The 19,770-nt window shown below is 38.2% G+C and overlaps 1 long non-coding RNA gene across 1 annotated transcript; it reads left to right on the top strand.

The window, feature by feature from the left end:
- Positions 1-2,037: 2,037 nt before the first annotated feature.
- On the top strand, positions 2,038-18,478 carry LOC148223753 (uncharacterized). Its single transcript, XR_015804203.1, has 4 exons — positions 2,038-2,217; positions 16,486-16,579; positions 17,117-17,216; positions 18,111-18,478. It is a non-coding gene; the product is annotated as an uncharacterized LOC148223753 (long non-coding RNA).
- Positions 18,479-19,770: the final 1,292 nt, after the last annotated feature.

Raw genomic sequence — 19,770 nt, 5'->3', positions numbered from 1 at the left:
AAGTGTTTTACAGATATTCCTTCTTTCTCTGATGTCAATAAATGCCTCTGGTCCACCAGGCCATGGGATGGCTGCATCAGTGACAGCTGAATTTTCTACAGGTCACAGATTCCTTCCAATTCTTTTTGTCTTTCTCCACAAGGTCAATGTCAGAGACACTTTGAACTGATGGTTACACCTTTGTGTCTTCTCGTTTTCTTTGTCAAGAACTTGCATTGCATGTTAGAGCATTTTAGGGTTTTTTTCAGAGCATTTTTGTTTTTTTTAATGACTTTTCATTCAAAGTCAATGAAAGTGAAGGAAGAAACATGATTTTAAGAGAAAAGCTAAGTCTAAGGAAAAGTAGAGCTGCAAATCAATAATAGTAGTGATTGTAATTCAAGACAAGGTTGGGAACATGAGGAAGGAATGAATTTGCAGCAGTGCTAATTTTTCTTAATAAGAAAATAAATTCTACTGTGTCTTCTAATGAGATGTCACTGAATGTCTTATATTTGTAAACTGCAAGGTCTGGAGTAATTTTTTTAAATAGTAAGAAACATAGTGAAAATATATTTCTAATTTTAAATTTTATTATTTTCCATATTCTTGTAAAATGTTGTTGCACCAATGTGTGATACAGATTTTTAAATTGCATTATATGTGTATTTCATTTTATTAAATTTTCAATAGCTTTGCTACTCAAGACATTGGAGACTAGTTTTGGGTTTCCAAATGATGATTTTAGAAGGTAATATAATATTAAAGAGTGTCAGGATAGCACATAAATTAGTTAAAAATCCAGATGGGCAACTTCAAAAAACGCTTAATGGTTTATCATTAGTATGCAGTTCTGTAATGTATCTTGCAAAAGACAAGCAAGCTTTCATTTGATGGAGACTGTACTTTAAAAAAAAATATTATCAACATGCACCCATTCACTTTTCTGGCCTCTATTTTCAACACAAAGTAAGCCTAAACAACATCACTGTTAGACTGAATTCACTGAGTTCAGTGTAGAATTCTCCTAAATTTTTTCTTGGTTTGGTTTTTGGGGGAAAGGTTTCTGTTGGTGTTTTCTTGGGATGTATTTTCATAATTCTTTTAAGCCAGAGATAGTTAATTTCCAGGTTCACCCTTTGCTCTTAATTATGAAGGCACAGTATGGCCAAATGAGCCAGTTTTGTAGTAGAGGTGGATATATCCTGTCTTGGGATAATGTGCATTAATAGTTATAACTGTGTCTGTGCTGTTTCATTCAGTGCATTAGCTCTGAAAATACCCATTCATCTTTCATATGAGACTGCACACTATTTTCTTTCCTTCTCTTGGACTGAAATGGGTTAAAAACAAAACTGATCCTTTCTCTGCAGATCATTTTGATGCCTTATTTCATCCAGCTTCCAAAACTCCTAAACTTGTATTTAATTAGGAAATTGCAAATTAATAGCTTCAAAGTTAATATTGACAATTCACAGGAAGGAAGAAGTTGAACTGTGTTCATCACTTCTGTTTCTGGCCATAACACAATATCAGCTGGAGCTCACAAATCAGGGCAAGGATAGAAAATTATCCAGCCCAAATCAGATCAGACCCTTCCTCCCTAATGAGTGCATGGAAAGCACTTTTATTACCACTGATTCATACACCAGTGCTTTCTCATTTTTCAGCTTTATTGGACACTCCTTGGATGCACCTGTAATGTACTTTTGACATTTACACTGGGATGAGATGATTAATTTCATGGAGATGCCTGATAATCTGTGGCCTTACTAAAAGGCTTTTAAGCAGCCAGCTTGGATAAATGTTGTTATTTTGTAGAGATAAGAGGCCTCTGTGCATGCATCAGAGGCTGTGGTTCAACCTCATGTGTTGAATGCCAGAAAACAATTTTCAGAATGAATTCTGTTCCCTGCAACAAACGATTTCCCCCTAACAAATTGCAGGAAGAATGAAAACACCAAACAGGGTATCACAGCAACTCGATTAGCTACAAACAATTCCTTTGTAAGCCTTCATTTTTAATTGCTTTTGTGTCCCTCTCCCTTCATCATTCCCTAGTTAAAGAAGTATAAATGAGAGGTTAGACTCCTTCATGCTTCTCTGTTTAAAGACAGTCAATAATATGCCCTCCCCCTTCCTTAGCAGCTCTTGAATGCAAATTCTTCTTCAGTAAGTGTGACTCAGAGTTACCTCTGGAGATGTGGACTTTGTGATTGCCAGAAGATAATTGCTATGGTAAGTAAGAAGCTTGTTTATTTATTTTGATTGTTCTGTTCTGATCAACAGAAAAATAATAATAATAGAAAAAAATCTGTTGATCTGAGGGTTTACTGAATGTTATTAGAGATAATTCAACCAAAACAAGATCAGCAGCCTGGTTTAATTAGCACTCCAATCCAACAGAATCAAGGATGGGAATTTTTAAACAAGTATTCATTTGCCAAAATTTCTCACAATTCTCTTGAAAAATGAGGCTGTTAAGGCCTCTAAAAATGCCCTGAATATGACACCTTAATATGATACTCAGGAAAAAGCTGGATCTTAAATATTACAATCATTTTATAAAAGAGCACAAAGTCCTTAAATGTTAACTGATTGAAAAATTTAGAAGAGGAGATCTTTTTGTTGGGAAAAAAAAAATGTTTTAAACAAAAATTTGGACTGTGGAAGAGTTTTTCTGGCCAAGTACAGGAAGACAGCAGTATCACAAAATGTGTTGAAGATCTTTGTGAGGAGACAACCCAAGAGCTAAAACTTCTGAACAGAGATAGGAAAAGTCACTGCTGCCTGTGAATATTCTGCCTGGTCAGGGTTGGCAGTGTGCTGAGCTCCAGGATGGGTACCTGGGCAGTCCCTTTCCAGTCCAGGCTGTCAGAGTCTCTCTCCCAATTTACCAAGGAAAGGAAGGACTTGACAGAGCGAGAAATTCCTCTGATGATGACACCCCACCCACTCCCTTTTCTTATAACTGGTGTGGCCAGCAGAGCAGCTCATGAGCAGTAACAGAACCAGTGTAACCTTAGGGGTCATATAAAAACCATAAATTCATTTTAACTCTTTGTGTCTGTGCTCTAAATTCCCATTTATTCTTAGTTTCACAGGGCAACTCTCATCCTTTTGTGATATGCCATGTTGAAATCAACACTACATCCAGGCCATGGCTTTCAACATGTTTTACAGGCAAATGAAATTAAGCAGCATGGGTTAGGTGATCAGTAGGTCTAAACTGATATAACTCTTCATTCCTGTTGCCAAATAATTCCCTGTCAGTGGTGATTTTTACAGACTAGCTCCTCAGCTGCAATCTGTACTAAGAAGAAAGGCTTTTTAATCCTTCATAACCTTCCTTGGAGTAATGCCTTTTTCACAACAGTGGGCCCTGGCCCTGTCAGTCAACTTAGTGCCTGGAATAACAATGAATGGTGAAGTATCTTCTCATCTCAAGAGCAGGCACTTACCTGCATAAATCTCTCATGTAGAGATAAGCAATAGCTATAAACCCAAATGGGCTTTCCTTCTGAAAGGTCAGCTTTTGAAAGAATTTCCTTAGTCCCCTGGAGCCCCAGCAAAAGATAACATTTCCGAACTTGTCTTTTGCTTTCTACTCTATTTAATTAAAGTGCACTGTTCACTTTGATGAAAATATGTTCCCCTCATGATTAAAAAGCTCATTTGATTAGATAATTTTGCATAGACAAGTGGGCTGTAATAAAAATAATAAATTACAATATTTTTGAAGCAACTTTCTCATCTGCTAATAAATTGTAATTCAAAACTATATGGGAATTGACACATCCACACAAAACCTCATCCAGCAGTTGAATGTATTATTGTCACTGGTCACTAAAAATCCTTCTAGGTGGATTACAATCTTGACCTTATGCTATAGAGAAAGAAAATGGGAAAATACCAGTCTGAATTGGTGCCAAGAGACCCTATGTATCTCAGCTAATCTTGTAGTCTGAAATGCAGGGAAGAGCAGTACAAAGAGCTGGACTGGCTTGATGGGAGTCTTCTTTAAAAACTCAATACTAAGATAAATAGAGCACTAATGCTTAAAGACTAAACCTTTCAGTATGATTTCTAACTACCCCAGGTCCCTGGTGGAATTTCCTAATTTGTGTTGTTCTGAGATGACAATGAGCAGAACAAGCTTAGGTGTCTTCTTATTAATCTCTGGTAGTCATGTGCCAAGGTACAAAGAGCATCTTTGGTCTGCTTAAATGATACATGAGAAGCTTGTAGAAAAATTGGAAATAAAACATGTCTTTCCCTAGTTTCATTAGACTCTCCTTTCTTCTTTATTGCTTTGGAAGAAAGGAGAATATTTACACAATAAAAATATAAGTATGTTTAATCTGCAATAGACTAGAGACATTGATGCTTTAACATCTGGGCTGTTTGTATCTCAATGGTCTTTGGGGATGGAAATATTTACTCTCTTACCAAAATTAGGATCAAATATCATTTCACAGTAAAGAAAAATTGCATCTTTTTTCCCTTCTGTAGTATCATAGAGGAGCTGAAATACTCACAAGAAAACCACTTGTGTGACTAAAGATTATAACATTTGGCCTCAAAACCTATTGTTTGTTTTTTGCACTAAATTTCAGTTTCTAAAAGTTTGCATAAATGCTCATTGATATTTCTATATTTCTGAGAATAATCACTTTTTTTTTTTTTTTTTTTCTTTCTGGTCAGTAAAAAGATTGTGGTAAGGAGCTCATTTATTATGTTAAACCCAAGCCCTCAACCTAATTTTCTCAGCTCATCTGGAAATTAATGCCTTCCTTAAACTTGTTTGATCCTGGTGTTTTTGAAGCAAAGGCCATAGTATATATGAGTGACAGGCTTTTATCCCCAGAGGCTTAGCTGGAGTCACCAGCTGGAGTCACCACGCTGTGACCTGTGCTGGGTAAGAGCTGGGTCCTTCAGAGGTAGCAGATAATGAAGCACCAGGCTGCTGCATCAGCTGACTTCTCTGTTCATCAGCCCCAGCTAAAGGTCAGATGACATATCTCAGGTAATAGAAAAAAAATAAACTCAATACATCCTTTTCCCTGATCACTTCTAATGTGAAAGTAAACAAGGTAAATATTTTGGTGCAAGTTGCTATCTAACTGCTGCTGGGTACAGTTCTTCTTTTTATTTTATTTTTTTTTTTTTTAAATATTTAGCCTATCAAGTAATTGCTGAATCTGCACTTAATGCATATGTATTTTTGATATCTAATTGCAAAAGGATAATATATCAAAGTGCTCCTTGAGCAAGAGCATATTCATAAAACCTCTTCTAGGACTGATAGCACAGAAAAAGTAGATAGGATTCCAGCAAAATCCTCAGGTCACAAATAAAAGTGACATGAATCAGAAAGACTCTTTTATGAGAGAAAAGCATGCTAAGGGAGTTTTAAATTACAGGCACTTCAAGGAAAGGATTATTTAGAAATCTCAATCTCTCTGAATTGGTCCTGGAAACTCAGTCTTAAACATGACACCGAGCCACTTCAGTGCATCCCATGCCAGGAGCAGTGAAAACTGAGAAACCTCAGCACTTCAGCAGCTGTGCTCTGTGTGCAGCAGTGAGGAGCAGAGGCTTCAGAGAAACTGAGGTGCTCTCCTGAGACTTAGGGGAGTCAACATTTCATCCTGGATCTGCCACTAATCTGCTCTGAGCAACCTACACCCACCTCTTCTGGTTATTTGAGTGGCAGAGATTGTCACAGCAGAAGGGATCTGCACACGCTTCCCAGGACAAGGAAGCTTTTCAGGGAACCTGACCCAATTCCCTGCCCTGGACCTGGCAGAGGGGTCTCTGGGGAGGTGCAGGCTGAGCCTTTGGGCAGGTTCTGTGCACTGCTGCTCACAGCTGATCCTCCTGATACCTGCACAGCATCCCTGTATCATTGCAGGTGCTGCCTGCACACAGCTGACATTTTCCTTCCCTTCACTTATTTCAACACATGCAGGGAGGCATATTTCTTCCCCTAAAATCAAGAAAAATATGTGTTTCTTTCATTGAGAGGAACATGCTGGCAGCAAAATAGAGTGGAACAGATTAGTGATCTTAAAATGGCACATTTTAAAAATCTAGTTGATTTTTCATATGCAATTAACAAGATACTGGTCTATAAGACATTTCTATATGTTGCTGTATGCCATGCACATTTAATATTATATTACCAAAGACGTAGTACTATTCTTTAAAACTCCTCATAAATATAAAATTTATTGGTTTTTTCCTTATATGAAAGTACATACAAAAGTTTGTATGTTAACTTCAGTAATTGCATTTGTATGGAAGTGCTCTGACTTCAGTACATGGACATCTCCTCTCTATTCCTTCCCTTTGCTGCTTGTCATAGCAGAGAAGTAAAATATTGTTTCTGACCATGGGAGCAAAAAATAAATGCTGATTAAGATATTGATTTAAGGCCAAGAAAATTCCAAATTTCGCTCTAATGGATTAAAAACGTGCAGTTTGAAATAAAGCATTACAGCCTGCAGAATGTTCTGATAGAAAAATGTCACCTACATAAATACTCAAGTTAGAGAAATCTTTTAGGCGTTAAACACCTAACAAATAGAATAATTCCCCTTTCAGAAGATGTGGTTTCCATGAAAATTGCACCGGATCAGAGATTTAATTTCTCTTGAAATACCATACCTTACAGAGACAAAGTATATCTTCCATATTTGTAAGAACACATAGTATGCCTGTTAACAAAACATAATTTAAAATAACCCATGTATTCTTCTTCTTTTCCTCATTCTTTTCATTAAGGAACTTATTAAAAACATTTCCATAGTGCAAGCTCTTTTTAAAAAATTACATGATTGAATAATATTATGAGATAGGACAACCCTTTTGTTTCAATAGTTTCCCAAGAAAAAAGAAGTAGAATGATTACAAACTTAGGGAATTCTACTTCAGGAAATTACTGTTAAAAGGGGAGTATCAGAAAGAAAGAAACTTAACCAGAAATGTTCCCTTTCTTCCATCTCTGCCCCCTTGAACAGTAAGATTCCTCATTTTACTGACACACAGAGAAGGCTAACACCCTGTCCAAAATAAAATAAAGCATTGGCAACAAAAGAAAAACTGGAAATTGTCTATTATGCCCTACTGGAACACAATGCTTCTGAGTACCTAGGAAACTTGTAAATAGCCAGGGATACAGAAGTGTTGTGACATTAGCTTGTCAAATATTTCTGTGTTAAAGCTCTTGTTAGAGACTCATCAATAAAGGACTCTCCCCTCTGTGGAGCTGTTTCTAATTTTCTGAATAACTTATTTATCTGTGAAGCATTTTCAGATCCTGAACATGTTATCACCTTGTAATATAAAAATCTGGAATGAAGATAAAAAGCCATATTTCTGCAGGGACAACACCCAGTGGATTGGACAGCAGTGCTGGACAAAGGCTGTTTGCAAATAAACCCACAGGAGCCAACTGCAACCTTTGATCTCCTTACTTAAATAATTCTGGTTTCCTATAAAACTGCTTTTTGCTGCATCAGTTCTGGATAATGAGGAAGCTTTTAGGCATACAAATACTCAAAAAATTATTTTTGTAACTATTTTAATTTATAAAATTCCATCATCACCTAATATAGCTCAAGGTACAATTGCATATACCTAAATATAGTGAAAAAAGAACACAATGGACTTATAGCATTTTGTGGGTATCCTGTATAGTGTAGCTTATTTGCAAAATATATTTGATTGACATATGCAAAAGATAATTAAATGCCTTTACCATGACCAGAAATAAAACCAGGCTAAGTGCAGAATAGTTTTCACAGAAAATCAACAGGTTGTTGGAAGATACTTTCCATCTTTTCCAAAAATAGCTTATATTTTGTCCTTTAAGGAAAGGATTAAATCCTATAGAAAGTGATGATCTGGAAAGGAGTCAAAGATCATGCTTATGAAACTACACTAATTTCTTGGGAGATGGAAGGAATCAATACAAGGGCAAGTGTATATGAAGAGTGTTCAAAAAGGAATATCTTGAAGGCTTTTCCTTTTGCTTTTAGCTGCCAATGGAATTCATTGCTGACTTTAAAAAAATCTATAAGAATATGTCTTACAATATGCACCTCCAGTCCATAGAACAACAGTGAGTAGTGGTTTTGTGCTAACTAGGAATGTGCTAATAATATATTTTTTTTTCAATGAAGACTCATACGAAGCCAGGTGTTCATCACAGCAGATATTCTAAAAATAAGAATGTTCTCAGTCTAGAACCACCATGAAAGACAGAGACTCCCATAAAGAGGCTGACCTTGTATGCAGAGAGTGATAGGAACGGGTGGAATGTATATAAAAGACTGCTACAATTTGTAAATGTTTGTCTGAAGACAGTTTCAGGTGGAGACATTTGAAATTGATAGTAGATGTGTTTGTTTTGTTGGTTTGTGGACTAGAGGAGGTGAGAGATCTGAAACTGATCTGGCAGACGTTGAAAGCAAACTTCTCATTTCAAAGAGAACCACTCTAAGTCCTGTATTTCTAGAAGCCTCCATTTTCTCTTTATGTCTAGAACTGAGAGCCATTTGACATAATTACATAATGGTTGCCTTTATTTCTCCAGTTAATTGGTAGACTCACACTTTGAAAAATGTCATGCACTGTCTGTCACACCTCATTTGCATTGCTCTTCCTTCTTTAGCTAAACACCTGCCTAATTCCTTTCATTTAGATAGCTGGTATTTTGTCTTAAACCATAAAATATTTGTGTGAGAACAATTCACAGAGGCGTGAAGTAAAGTTGTTTCTAATGGCACGAGTTCTGAGGAACACTGCTCTCTCACATCTCCGAGGATTACATGAGTTTGAGCAGTCCTCTGACCTTCAAAGCTTCTCAGGCAACCAGCAGTCATTAACTCCAGCAGGAGGCCAAGCCCTGAATATTTTGGAATGGGGGTTTGACAGACTTACCTGAGTTCAAAGAGATGTTCAACAGCACAGCAAAGACTTGATCACAAATTTTGGAAGGATTGTTGAGCAAGAAAATAATCTATTTCCCTTTATGTAGATGGGTGGAAAAGACAGGATAAGTCTGGGTGATTGGTATTTGAGGTTACCCACTGTCAAGGACTGTTGTACTGCTGCACTGCTGTGCATAGGCAGTTTGGAGATTAGGTTTTAGGTTAAGTGAGATATTGTCCCCAATCGTGTTACTGCCAGAGGACTCTCAGGGATGGCTTAATGATGGTGCTGGCATGTTCAGAGCAAGTTAGTAAATGAAAAAAAAAACAAGGTTCCCTTATCATCCTGGTTTAAGAGACCTGACAGTACCAATAGTCAGTTTATGTAATTTTAGACATCTATATGATAAGCATCTCTATCAGAGTTAATTATTCAGAATATTTTTATTGGCAAGGGAAGGAAAAAAGCACCTCTAAAGAATGACACAGCTAATGGTTTTAGACATCTGCCTTGAAGCAAGAGGTAATCTATTTCTCTCCACTAGCTATGGAGAATCTAGACAAGTAGCTTATGTTTTGTTCCACTAGGTTTCCTCTGGTGAATATTTGCCTAAATTACTACTACAGATAGAATGCCCAGCCTCCAGACTGTGAGGTGCCTGAATTTCACCCTCTGTGTGAAGTTCAATTCCTCGATTCCTTCTAGGAGTGAAGTTGCATGATTGCAACTTCAGACTCATCCTGGGAGGCTCTTCAATATTCAGGATACACAGACAGACCCGAGGTACTGGGTCTGCACATAGTCCTGATGCTGTCCATCTTTTATATTGAAGATCTTAGATATTAGAATGAATCTTGGGACATCATTACAATGGACCATGCACAGCTCATTTGCACAGAAACCAGACAAGGGTGTTAAAGTTTTAGTCTACTTTCAAGTTTTCTCATGTTTTAGGATTATTTATATGCCCTGCACGAGCACTTGCTGGCTGGTGGACAAAAGGATGTCTACCAGGACATTATGTACAAATTCTTGTGAGGAGAGTAATGGAGAAGCCACCACATGCAACAGGCACAGATTAGATGAATGAATTTTGGGAAATTGCAGAATTTGTGGTGGTCTTTTTGGAGGCCACAGAGAAAACAGGCAGCCCATAACACCAAGATCTGGCAAGCACTGAATGTCTTCTACTGTAACTGGTGGTGTTTTGCACCACTTAATTAGTGGCTTGTCTGAAGTTTATTCTGTCTTCACTCAGAGCCAGGAATAAAAGACACGGAGATGAATTTTCTGTGTTCGGGCTTAGTTGTTTATTAAATCTCATCTAAAATACAGAAAGTTCAGCAACACTTCTAGCCACCAGCTAGTAGCAAGCAAAATGGAGACGAATTCAGCTAGCTACAAGGTCTCTTAAAGCTAAACAGTCCAATAGAGAATTAACACCTTATTATTTATACTTTTGACCCAATAACCAAACCCCTGTGACTCACAGTGCAGCACTAACTGTCCAACCAGAAACTACTGCCTTAAATTATGAAGAAGAAAGATGAACATCAAAAGGAGACACCACCCAAAATCCTCCATCTTGTCCCATACCTATTACTATATTATAAAAACCTCAAATTTAAAACCCTTAACTGCATGCCTGTGATTTTAACTCCATCACTCAAATTTTGAAGCCTTCTCCAAGGCCTCAGGTCAAAAGGAGTGTTCCCTTGGGGGTCAGTGTTAGAAAGCACAGAGAGCTCAAAAAACCCAGGTTTCTGGAATCCAACATTCTCCAATTTAAGCTACTTTGCATCTGTGTGGGTCAAGTTTTTTACTGTTATTTGTTTATTTATTTGGGTTATCAAAAGCATGCTAATGGCAAGTAAAGTTGTTGCTAGAATATTATTTTAACTTAGAAGAGCTTTTTCTTTGCTTCAGCAGGAATGTTTCAACTTACTGACACAAATTCTGTGTCATAGGATTTTCTGTGTGAGAAGGACAAACATTACAAACTTGGGTGGACAGATGAGACTAGGTCAGCAAGTGAGGCAAGAGATGACACAACAGAGAAAGCTCAAACCCCATTCCAAATCCAGAAAGACTATTATGTATCTTTTGCAATACCAAAGACTTCTACTCTCAGAGAATGCTCATGTCTTGCAATTTTCCCTTCCCAAGAGTCCTGAAGCCCATTAGCCAGATTTCTTCCAGCTAAAACTGAGTGTGTTAATCCAAGTGCTAACATTTCCAGCAGTTATATTGTTTCTTTTTCTTCAGATGGCTTTGTTAGAGATTGCTCGACTGAACTCCAGCAGCTGTGCTTAAAGAGAAATGAGCTGCACAAAAAATATTATCTCAATTCAGAATGACAGTTCCTTGTGAGCTACCTAATTTATTAGTCTAAAAGCAGAAGATAATTTTTCACCAAAGATGAAAAGTAACCTCAAATACACATTTGAACAATCCAAGGAGAGCCAACATTCACCATTCTTAAAGAGGAGAAGGGTGCTGGCATCAATTAAAACTTGAAAACTTTGGGTTCCCTGTATCACTTCTGTTTTAGCCATTAAAATTTTACTTAAAGAGGCAGATAATAACAAGTGAATGTTAAAAAATTCTGTTGTGGTGGTTCTATGTAGGATTTTGGGTGAAAGTTTCTACAAAAAAGTCCAATATTATGTTTGACAATGAAAAATAACAAATAATATAATAGCCATTCATTGTCCAAGAGCTTGCACAGTCAATAGATACAAAAGAAAAAAGTTCATTATTTACATACCATGCTCATGTATTCAACTCAGAGTTTCTGAGTTTTGACAGGTATTTGGTTCTGATGAAGGGGGATAAAGCATTCATAGCTACTGAAATTCAGATTTAGGATTAATTCCTGTACAGCTTAGATTGACAACATCAGGATCTTAGCCTTTCTTTAAGGTCAATGTAGGTCAAATGCTAATGAAAGAAACACCTAAACCTTTAACTTCTCTTGTGGCCTGACTACAAGAAGACACAGAGATTTCACAGTGGGAGCTGAGAAAAAGACTAGCTTTCTATATATATTTTTCTCCATGTTGGGATCTTCAGTTCTCAAGAATTTTCTCTAAATGGAGCAACTTTTCTACCTGGCCATTTAAGCAGGTCATTGTTCCTATTTACAGTGCTGAGTGTGGTCAATGAAGCATCAGAAATGTTTTGTGTCTCTACAAAACAAGACAATTTTTCATATTTTCTGCTTCTGTTCTCTGCTTTTTTTTTCCACAATAGGCTTTTATTTTGGGGCCTTATAGTGCCAGCAGGAATGTGCAAAAAGAAAAGACTTCTTCTGGCTGTGTATTAATGCTTGGCACAAAGAGGATCTCTCCTCAGAGGGATTGTATGTGTAATTTTTTAATTATTTCTCCCCCAAGCTTCTCATCTGAAAACTGTCATTGTCTGGCAGTTCTGCCTTGCCTAGAGCCAAGGTGAAACTGAACTCTGTGCCAGCTACCTACTACCAAAGCAGATAAGCAACAAGGAAGTGAGCATTTCCCAGGTGCTGTTTTTCAAGGCATCATTCCCTCAGAGAGCCCTGGAATGCCCGTCCATCCTGTGTCTGCTGACCTGTGCCTGGGGACAGTTGCCAGAACTGATTAATCTCCAAAATGGATTAACTTTCATGGCTTCTTCATATCACTAGTGCAGGATAGATTGAATGAGCAATGCTGTGAAAGATCAAACACGTAAAAGAAACTTCGAAATGGAGCATTTGCCCTTCGTTTTACCCTTCCCATGAAATAGGGCTGAGTTGGCTTTAGGATTGAATCCTTTCCAGCTGTCTCCAAGGGCCCTGCTCTAAGTGGAAGGAAACACAGGGTCAGGTACACTGTGTGTAACCTCATTAAGGGAATCAAAATACAGCCAGACAGTGAAGTGCTGAAAAGCCTAAGTCAAACCAGAAAAGCACCAGAAAAAGACAAATGCTAGTATGCCTTGTCCACTCTAGTATGCAAAGGTATGTATTTTTTCAAAAACAGAATATCAGACCAATCTTCAGTAAATGTGTTTCAGGCTACTTGTATTAGAGACTGGTTTGTACCTGCTAAGATCTGATTGTGAGTTTTGCTGTGCCCCTAAACCCAGTGCTGCTCTCCACCCAGTCCAAGGACATTGGCTCTTCTCCCAGGTGATTTCCATCAGTGCCTCAGCTCAGATCGACAGTGCATCTCCTCATCATCACCACGCAGACACAGATCCAGATTGCAGATGGGGCTCCTAACACACAAACTGCAGTCCTTGAGGAAATCATTACACCAGAATAATATGTCAGCACTTAATTTGTCCTAATTGCTATCAGACATCCAACCCGCAGCACCAGAGCTAGCCTGAGGCAGGTACAGTGGAGGTGCCAAGTGCTAAGCATCACTTTGCCTTCATACTGGGCTCACAGCTTGATAATGTAGACCCAGCCATTTTTTCTGAAACTAAAATTTCTTCACAATCTTATTTCAGCAGCTTTCTCCTCTCCTCTGTGGTGGTGCCTTGCCCTCCATGCATGGTACATTAGTTTTGTGCTTTATATCCTTGCCCTTCTGTGAATACCTGTCATCAAGAGTAGCCAAAATCATAACAAGATAAAAATAATAAAAAGATGCCTCTAAACTATGCAATAAAATAAGTAAACAGCAAGTGGGAAAGATCAGCAGCAATGCATAGGGGGGTGTGACAAAGCCAAGAGGCACAGGGACTCAGCTTCCTGGGACTTGGAAGCTGCTAAGAGAGCAGTTTTACACTCCAGCCCCAAAGCAAGTACTGTAAAATTCCATTTGAATTTTTTTTTTTTTTTTAAGCTGGAAGCTCAAACACTGCCACATGCTGATAGTGATAAATCCAAAGAGGCACAACCTTTGCAAAGCAATTTTTATCAACACTAAGAGGATGCTGCCTCAGCAGCCTGGAAAAGCAGAAAACGTTGAGCTTCCTCTAACACATATGGTAATTTTTGCTAAATTTTTGGATGACTGGTGAATTTAATGCTGTATTGGGGAGCTTTACAGATAGTTGTGTTCACTTCTAATTACTGAGAAGTTAAAAAGGTAAAAAAAAAATTAGCAAATGTTGATAAAATTGTTCATGCCCTTGGGCAGGGTGTTACACTTGTTAAAGGCCTTTCACATGAGTTGTGTGCAGTGAGGGCTCTGCCATGCAAAATCACTTTATCAGTTGAGGGAACAATATTGGAGAGCTCAGCTTGCTATAATGCAATGAAACCAATAATATTTTAAACTTCTTTCCTGCCCATTAAACAATGATCTCCGTCATTAGGTGCTTAAAAATGAAGTTTTTCTGATACAGTGATCAGCTCCTGCTGAAGCCAATGGAAACCATGGCTTCACTGGTCTCTCAAATGAGACTGCTTTGTATCTGCATCTGGTGGTAGATTTGGATTCCAGTCCCAGAGGTCTGACCCTACTGTTCTGTGAACTGCTGCAGCTATTAATACTTTGAAGAAAAGCACAGAAAATCAAGAAACTATTTGTATGATCAGACACACATTCACAAAAACTATTGAAAAAAGTCCAAGCCAGCTGAGATGTTGGCTATAATGTGGTCGAATTCAATCTTGGGATTAGCTTGTGCTTTATAACTACACTTATGTCAACTGGAGAACAACTTAGAGTTCTGCTTCCATGTTTATCTCACAGGATTCAGGCTACATAAGTCGGGGCTTAATCCTGTGTGTGGTTCAGATCCAGAGGTTCCTCTGCTCCTTTATGATTTTCCATCTCACAAGAGCACACTTATTTATACCTACAGAGCAGTTCCTACAGAGGATGTGATGCTGCAGGTATTTTTGGGACTGCCTCTCCTTTTACCCATCACCCTTCTACTCGAAACACTTTCCAGGTTATTGAATATTTACCCTGATTCTCCCTTATACCAAAAGAATGCATCAAGTGCCCCACATCCTTCACATGACCCTCTTCCCCAGGATAAGGATGTGATTTCCTGGCCTCACTGCTCAAATATTAGCTCTTTCACATGTTTGAGACCCAAGTTTTCTTGCTGTCTCCTCCACTCTTTGGTGTCCTTTTTACATCTCCCCATACTGGGAAGTGAAGCAGGTCCTGCCTACCTTCAAACTGCTCCCACTTCCCAGATCTTTAAATCAGGACATGAACTCATGCCCTCCATTTTGCACTTCTCTCTTATGATCCCATCTTGCACAGGCAGACAAGACCTCCATCCTATAACCCCTCACATCTTTCCTATTCCTGATGTCCATCCCAGCTTATGAGTTCCCTAACATTTCTGTCTGCAACCCCAGTCACGAATTCAAGTTCCCAGATGGCAAAGCTGCTGCAGAGCGAGCACCAATTAGTTGCAGCTTTGCTGTTCATTAAATATTATTGCTTTGGGGTTTTTTTTTGCAGATGGGGACACTGAGGTCAAGGATAAATCATCTGTTAATTTCTAGAACACTTGGAATGTGGCTTGCAGGTCAAATTCAGTCCCTTCAAACAACTAATTGGGTTGCCTGGGTCATATGAAGGACACTTGAGAAAGAAGGTGACAGAGAATGAGTTGGAAGATAGAAGAATTAATCCAGGAAACTGGTCTCTACTGTTCTCTTTAGCAGAACTTTCTGCTCTACATCCCTTTGCTATCTGAATAAAAATGCATCTCAAACTGAACCAGAATGCTGACCTCCCCCACAAGAGATTAGTGGCACTCACCCTGTGCCAGTCCTTGGGTCTGGTCCCTAACACATATTTACACATTTGCTGATACAATAGGCCAGAAAGTCACAGTGCCTGCACCTTGAACACAAACATCTTGTTACTATTGGTTGAGGACACTGGCATGAAGGCTGAGAATATATTTAGGTATATCCTGACTCAACATTTCTCCCAGGAGGTGTGTTTTCTTTTTGTATTTTCTTTTACTTTTCAGCTCCCTCTTTAAGGTATTAGCAAGACTGTAATATGAAAATATTTGTAATATTTTCATTGAGTTAACAAAGAGATGAGGAGAGCATAATTATATTTACTACCTCAAGAGAGAAAATTTGTTTTGGAGTAGAAAACTCACAGGCAAAATTAAGACATTCTTACTTGAAGGTAATGCTGGTGCTTTGTAGTGTTTCTGCCACAGTGTCACCATGGACACACTATCATCTTGCTGGAATTCTGAAGATGTAAGCAGCTGACATTCCAGCAGTCAGCTCTACATGTCACTGTAAGTCACAGAAAATAATGGCTAGCAAAAAAAGTGGGGTTCCACAAAAAGGAAAAGATTTTTTTTTTCAAGTGTGCTTCAGGAAAGAAGAAAAACTTATGACCACAGTATTGGAAATTATCAAAATAGAGAATAAGAGGGACAAATGTGCAAAGATCCTGTTTCCCCAGCTGCAAGCTGTTTTTTTTCTTTTTGCAGCAAGGGCAGTGGTGTCTGTGTTAGTCTGTTGTGCTCTTGACTCCCAGCTAGAATTGTGCTCTACTTTTCATGAGGTTTAGTTACTGACATGGCTTAACACTCTATCTCTGTACCTTGTGATAAAATTGATGAATTTAACATCCCAGTTTATCAAATTCTGAAATACAGAAGATGACTACTATTGAGAGAATACGGCTTGGTGCAAGCCACAGAGCAGCCACTATTAATGCATTCAAAACTGCCTTGGATCCACTGTCTTTAGGTAAGTCCAGCTAAATCTCAGAAAATTCTCAGGAGGGACCTGGGCTTCTCTTGTGTGGTCTACAAATTAAAGGCTAGGAAAGGTTTCACCAAGTCTAGTCAGCTTAAATCCCTCTACCCTCAATGCACACAGATTTATTATGTGCACAAAGTGACCCAAGGGTTGTGATGTCCTTATTGGTCATGGGAGTAAGATTAATTTGAACACCTTAACAGAATTCCTACATTTAGGCAAAGGGAATTTAGCTTTTACAAAATATAAAAAATACAGCTAAGAAAGCAAGTGAACAAATCAAAAGACCCTAAGCCTTCAGAAAACTTCTACTGAAGAATTGAAATGCAAACCAGATCTGTGAATTTGAAGCTCTAACAACAACAAGTGCAACAAAAGCTACTGAAGAAGCTTTAATTCTGGACCAATCTCCTGGAAAAGAAAGTATTAATGTGCAATCCAGGAAGGGGGAAACTAAAGTTACATCTACCATCTAACTAAAGTTACATCTAGGACTGAGAACTCTCCTTTTCTTTGTATCTACAGACATAAACTTGGATGAATGTTTTAGTTCTACACACTCTCAAGAGTCTTAAAAACATGATGGCAGGCATGACCTAAACAAAAAAATATAGTTCAGAAAGAGGTAAGGAACATCTAAGCCGTGTTTTATACTCTTCCCAGTAGCCAAGATAGTTTTTCTCTCCCTTTCCCTCAAGGAATATCACCCTCAGCTTTAGATACCTGAAAGTGATTTCTATCAAGGCCAGGATCTTACACCCTTTTCACAGGCAATGAATAAGAACTGATGCTACCAACACACACTTTTATAAGCTATGCTAAAGCTGTGTTAGAATTAAAGTCTTCTCCAATCACAACCATTTTGTGAGTGTGGGATATATTAAGTGACTCTGAAGGTGCACACAAATGAGAATACAGATACCTGAATTCTAGGTGTCCTAGGGTAGTTGAATCCGTTGAAAAATAACATTTGTTTGAGGATATGGACTTCCCATTATCAGTACAAATACCAGGCTGCTTTGGGTATTATGCGTATACTTGAATACTCAAGTCTCACAAAGCTTTCTTTGCACTGTCTTTTTCAAGCATTTGCTGTTTCAAAGGGTTAAAATACAGGACTGATGGGGGCTCTGAGTCAATTCAAGCAATCAAAGATCCTTGATGCAATATTTCACTTTTACCCCCACTGAGCCCAGCTGTATTTGGTGACCTTTCTGCATAGATGTTTGTGTCTCAGCACTACACAAGAAGAATGTTTATGAGGACAGGGAATAGTGTTGCCAGTGAGGAGGTCCAACCCTGTGACCAGGGAGAAGAGAAACAAAGATCAGCCCATCCAAGGGATGCAGGGGAGAGGGAGAGTCATTCCACCACTGTCAGAGAGCAGGACCAGTGGACTGAGGTGGGGAGAACTTGTCAGTCCTAACTTTGCCCTGATCCCAGAGGTCCATCTGACAGGGCTGACAGTCCATGATGGCTCATCTTTTTCTAATGTGGCTTGTTTATGCTTCTTTTTCAGCTCTCAACACTTGCAATACATTGTCATGCCTGCTGTCCCTATATGAATTCATGCTCATCTTTTCCCCTTGTTTAAGAATGAATTAAAGAAAGCAGAACCATGAACTTAATAAAAAAGTGTAAAATTTCTCCTCTGGATGGAAACACATCTGATAGGGGTTGTAATTTGTTTTTTTTAGTATTAAAAGACTGCTGTCATCTCCTGCAATTTGTGAGCCCCATCTGAGCAATGAACAGCTTGGACTTTCCTGAACTTACATTTGTTATTATTAAAGAGATTTTCATAATGGCTGAGAGTAAATGCTGACACTGACTTGAGTTTGTGATTTTATTTACTTACTTGATTCTTATTTATGATGCCTTGGCCACATAGTGAAGCTTCTCTCAGTACTGAAATAAAGAATCATTAGAATTAGAAGGAAGCAAAGTAAAATAAAGGTGATATGAATGCTGTTTGCTTGCTTATTCATTTAAATTGATTTTTCTTTACTGGCTGAGAGCATCTATCAAAAGAACAAAGTCAAAAAGAAAAGAGAAAAGTTGACTTTGGAAGCAGATTTCTTGCAAACTATTAAGAGTTACATGATCCACAATATCGTTGTTTCCATCAATGGTAATGGCAAGTTTTTTGCCATAGATTTCAGCAGAGAATAGCAACCATGAGAAATCAGACCAATAAAACAAATGTCAGCAGTCATAATTAGTGCTTGCCAGCACTCATAATTTCATCAAAGTGCAGAAATCAATCATATGCTTATAACTCCTGGAATTCCATCATTATGAACAATTTCTTTTCAATACTCTGCATGACTGCGGAAGAAGTCTTGTAACTATGAATCCCAAATGGTAAAGGAATAAGCTCACACATCTGTAATATGTTAATTTTGCACTGATCTCATGAGTTTGTTGTGCATTGTGTACTGAAATAATTAACAATCTCTTTTGGCACACCAGGGGCCAGATCTTCAGGTGATAGAAACTGATCAAATACCATTGATTGCAGAACAGCAGCTGCATTTGCCAAGCAGCTGAAATTACAAAGTTAATTTAGAAAAGTTAAAAATATCCCTTGTCTATATGAATTGTGATATTAATGTATATTTTGACAGGATAGATATTCTTGCGATTCTCTAGTGGTTTTGCTCTTCATCACACCTGTTTTTCTGATTTCTAATTTTCTATAATTTAAACAGATATTCTCTTCCTATATTTATTTTTTGCTGCCTTTAGCTTGTACAGACAGATTTGTTTCCTCTGTTAAGGTATGTTGGTACCTTTTTCCCCCACTGAGAACTCAATGCTCCTTGTGGTTCTCATCCAGCCCAGGGTATTCTAAGAACACATATCATTCATTTTTGAAAAATGGTTCAAAAACCTGCAAGCAATGAAGTTATCACCTCTCAGGAACCTGCAGTCTTTAGGCTGAGGGATCTGGGAAGTTTTTCCTGGCCTACTCTGGCAGTGTCAGATATTTTGTGCCTTGCCTGCCTGCTGTAAACTGTTCCTGCCACTTGCAAGAGAAGCAGAGAAATGTGTCACCATGACTCGAGAAGGTCAGTTTGTGGTCCAGCTTATCAGCTTAAGCAATTAATGAACCCTAATTTATGCTCCTGTTCTGTGCTGTAAATGCTGCTGCTTTAGGTGGGGTCTTGTCCTTGTGG

This window comes from Sturnus vulgaris, chromosome 5 (assembly GCF_052056855.1).
Source record: "Sturnus vulgaris isolate bStuVul1 chromosome 5, bStuVul1.hap1, whole genome shotgun sequence".
NCBI lineage: Eukaryota > Metazoa > Chordata > Aves > Passeriformes > Sturnidae > Sturnus > Sturnus vulgaris.
This window is presented reverse-complemented; position numbering and strand designations above follow the sequence as displayed.